This window comes from Schistocerca americana, chromosome 8 (assembly GCF_021461395.2).
Source record: "Schistocerca americana isolate TAMUIC-IGC-003095 chromosome 8, iqSchAmer2.1, whole genome shotgun sequence".
In the NCBI taxonomy this organism is placed as follows: domain Eukaryota; kingdom Metazoa; phylum Arthropoda; class Insecta; order Orthoptera; family Acrididae; genus Schistocerca; species Schistocerca americana.
In genome coordinates this window covers 333,866,223-333,870,756 of record NC_060126.1, presented here as the reverse complement: position 1 = coordinate 333,870,756, position 4,534 = coordinate 333,866,223, and the positions used below count along the sequence as shown (strand labels likewise).

Genomic DNA, 4,534 nt, shown 5'->3' with positions numbered 1-4,534 from the left:
TTCAGCGTGCTTAAATATGCGTCTGGGGCACCGTCGTCTGTTTCTGGGCGGTCGTACTTCTCGCTGCAGATCGAGAGCGTCGCCGTGTCTGGCAAAATATTCTCTTTGACGAATTCCGACAGAGTCTCTTTACATCTCCCTTTCGATGATGTGTTTTTTCCCGTCCTCGCAATCTGCTCTTTTTTTTCCCTGTGGACCCTCAAAGACAGGAACTTTTCTCTTTCCACAAATTGCAGTTGTCGCTTTCTGCTCTCGTACACGTACGTCCTAGTTTTTAACTTAGCCGAAAGAACGTTTCAGTAGAAAGTTCCCTGTCGAAGCCTCTACATTCAGCATCGTCCCGCTTCATGGAAATCACTTCTGGAGCAGTAGAGTAATTCAAGAATATATATGCATCAGTATATAACTGCCCTATACTTTTACGTATTAGACGACACGTTATAAGTGCATTCTACATTGTAATAAAAGGGACGCTTAATCAAGAGCTACCACCTATTTGTGCCTCAGGTTAGTTAGGGTGTAGTCAGACTGCGTAATTCTAAATAAAACATGACGAATCGCAGCAGGTATTCATTGTTCAGCTGGCAATTTACAAACATTTTATCTTGTTCCTTACTAGCTAAAAATTACCGACACAATTAGTGCCCAATTTTATATTTTTATAGTAGTATCTACATTTGATTAGATTGCTATTCTGCTTTATAAAAGCACTGCTACAGTAGCTAGATATTCCCCGGAGAAAGATGTTCACATTATTAGACTAACGAAGCATACAGAATAGTTGGTTTTGCTAACTCAACTCAGTTCCAGATCTCAGCAGAATTAACTCTTTAGGAATAACAGAGATTAGATAACTTTCAGTAACCCTTCCAAAATAAGCGATCAATTTAGATACTAATTTTACTGCACTTCATTATTATCCTAGTAGGGCACAATCCAACGGATCAAATTCCTCCTGCCGGCCGGTGTGGCGGTGCGGTTCTAGGCGCTTCAGTCTGGAACCGCGTGTTCGCTACGGTCGCAAGTTCGAGTCCTGCCTCGGGCATGGACGTGTGCGATGTCCTTAGGTTAGTTAGGTTTAATTAGTTCTAAATTCTAGGCGACTGATGACCTCAGAAGTTAAGTCGTATAGTGCTCAGAGCCATTTGAACCATCAGAGCCAAACTCCTCCTGGCGATATTTAAAGCTTTTACGTGGAGAGCGGCGTAAACGTTTAGTTTGCTGAATCTTACCACACACAGTAAAACAAAAAATTCAAATGGCGCTGAGCACTGTGGGACTTAACTTCTGAGGTCATCAGTCCCCTAGACTTAGAACTACTTAAACCTAACTAACCTAACGACATCACACACATCCATGCCCGAGGCAGGATTCGAAACTGAGACCGGAGAGGACGCGCGGTTCAAGACTGTAGCGCCTAGAACCGTTCGGCCACCACGGTAAAACAAACAGAAAAAATGTAGGACTCAGAATTAGGGGAATAAGGACATGAAAGTTAATTTTTACTAAAAGCACTGAAAAGGTAAACTACTTCTATTAATGAACATTGCGATTTAAATCGTTTTCAAGAAATATATGTCTTGCAAGTTTTTAAATGGCCTGTTATGCTACATAATATCAACTGTCTCATTACAGTTATTGTTTCGAAGGATAAAGTGTAACGATGTACAAGACTTAGTACGCTTTCCCTTTCAAAATTTTCAAGTATTTGGCCTAGTTATATTATCAGTATTCCCGTTGTATAATAAGATATTCAAGTTAGCTTCCATACAAACTTTGAATAAACTTAATCACAGAAGCAGTGCTTAGAAAGAATGTTACACAGGGTCCAGTCACAATAACGTGATCACAGCGTATGTTCAACGTCAATGTGCAATAACCACTCACAGAGGAAGTTAGAAGTGCTAACAGTGGAGGGTATATAAATCATGTTGGAGGGATGTGAAAGATAGTGCAATTGTGGTCGTAATGCAGAAATGGAGCGAATTATCTGGTGCCCAAAAGGGCAGAGTCTTTGGCTTTCGGGCCAAGGCTGTAAGCATTTCCGAGATCGCTAGGTTTTGTAAACTGTTCTCGTGGCTACGTGGTTAAAGTTTACCAATCACTGCGAAGTGGCGCTAAGCAAGAGGCAACTGTGGTGCACCACGACCCATGGATGACACGTATATGAAGATGGTATCTGTTCTTTCGGACATATCCGAAAGAACAGATAACTTCTTCATTTAGTTAAGGCTAACCGGCCATTGGCATTCTTCTTCTGTGCAGATGCACACGTATTGCCCGAACTCTTACGGGACTCGGTAAGATTGTCTGCCGCGAGTAATGAGTGTAATGGGCAGGGGCACTACGAATGTAGTGTGTGCACATTAAATTGGCAATGTGGGTCCCACGGGGAGCGTGCAAGGGATAAAATCCCTGCAGTCGCCTCTGAGCCCTCGGTGGCTCAGATGGATAGAGCGTCTGCCATGTAAGCAGGAGATCCCGGATTCGAATCCCGGTCGGGGCACACAGTTTCACCTGTCCCTGTTGATGTATATCATCGCCTGTCGACAGCGTGGGGTCTTGATTTAAGTATCATTTCATAGATGACACAGATGAACGACGGTTGTGTAGAAGTATGCTGACGAACAGACGAGTAACTGTTGGGCAATTGACTGCCCGGATGAACCAAGGGGCTACCAACTGTTGTCTCCTCAACGACCGATCAGTGAACGTCTCTCCATGCAGGCCCCAGCAGCAGGCACCTGGTTGACGCACATATGGCGACTGCCGTTCATCGGCGAAATTGCTGGAATTTGGCCCCAGTATCACAACTGGACGTCCTTTGATTAGAGACAGCTGACCTTTTCAGATGAAGACGTTTTTTGCTCCATCGGATAGATGGCCTTTGGCGTGTATGGCAAGTACCCTGAAACCAGAAGGGACCGTTATGTCCTTTGATAATGATTTCGTGCTATTCCATCTGTGATCTTGTCTATCTTGAAGGCACAGTGGATCATCAGAGGTAGGCATCTAATCTTGGGAACATGTGTCCACCACTACACGTGGTTAGTTTTTACTCAACACGATGGCACCTGCATAAGGGAAATGCCAAATGTTACACAGATCGCAGTTTACGTGCATGTTTCGAAGGACCCACAATTAGTTTGCCGTACCCCTCTGGCCACCAAACTCTTCAACCGACAACCTGTGGGACCAGCTCTATCCGACTGTCGCCATCGTGGATCCTCAACCGAAAAACCTAGCTCACCTTGCCATGGCATTGAAATCGGCGCGGTTTCACATCCCTGTCAGTTCCTTCCATAATCTCATTGACTGTTTATTCAGGCTTTTGACTAGTGCTCGCATTAATATTACTGGACAGTGCGTTAGCTTACTCGGCGTAACTTATAATAAAGCTTTGCTTAACACTCAGGTCATAAACAATCTCATCGTCATCCTCATTCTGTAAAGTTACGTTGGTGCCACTCGTGAGCTGTCGTACGGATTTTTTTAAGAAACATGATAAACTGGTGGCATGTACGGCAGGAGTGGTTTCATATATTTTTGTTCTGCGCGTTCCCTGACCTTCTGTAGTGACATCTTTAAGCAGGTTCAAAATCTACGAAGGTCTTCCTTGCCCTCTCTCTTTCAGGTTGCTCTCTAAAAGCAGTATTAGTACCGAGGAGAGTTTATTTGAATTAAACCGTTAAGGGCAAGCCTTCTAATCTCAACCACCACTTATCCAGATGAAATGCTGCCTTTGTTGTTTATTTTCCTGTTAGTTATGGTCTATTCCAAAGATTTCGTCCTTAAACAATGTCTTAAAATTGTTATGGGTCTAAATTTAGTCTTATTGCAATTTTTTGATTTCATCATCTTGATCCAAACTTATGACATGTTCATTCATTTTGTTCCTATTTACTAGTATTTCCTAGTATAAAAAAGTCAGTATTATACATATGAGGTTCTTCTTTCGGATATGTTCGAAAGGAGAGACATCGACTTCATTTAATTAAGTTGAGGGCGACCAATTGATCACTTCAGTGCTGACACACGTCACACTTTTTCGGGATTCGGCGAAATGCTGCGAGCTATGAGGTTAATGGACAAGGGAAACTATATCAGTAGAGTGTATAAGATGAGAATTTGGGACTGACCGGAGGCGTGCTAGGGTAGTCCATGCAGTTGCGATGAGCACTGTGTCTTGATGGCTCACATACTGGGATGATTCTAGAAATATTGGATTCTTACGTAGAATCAACACTAGCAACGGTAAGCAACAAGATAACCCGGCTCCTATAATTGAACGGAGTTTCACATTCTTGCCGCATCTCTTCACAGAACACGACGAAATTGAAGCACTCGGTGTTAAACTGAAGAAGAACTTGGACGAATTGGTTGAGGATAGTTCCAAATCAATGATGGAGGAAGTAAGACACTCATTAATAGCGAACACCACTCGGAATTTAAATTTTTCAACAGATACAATATGTCAATATGCTGTCTCTTTAAAAATGAGATATACAGTTAAAGTAATACCCGCAGAGTGACA

General features: G+C 42.8%; 1 non-coding gene across 1 annotated transcript; it reads left to right on the top strand.

The window, feature by feature from the left end:
* Positions 1-2,431: 2,431 nt before the first annotated feature.
* On the top strand, positions 2,432-2,506 carry Trnat-ugu. The gene has a single exon. It is a non-coding gene; the product is annotated as a tRNA-Thr (tRNA).
* The last annotated feature ends 2,028 nt before the right edge of the window (positions 2,507-4,534 follow it).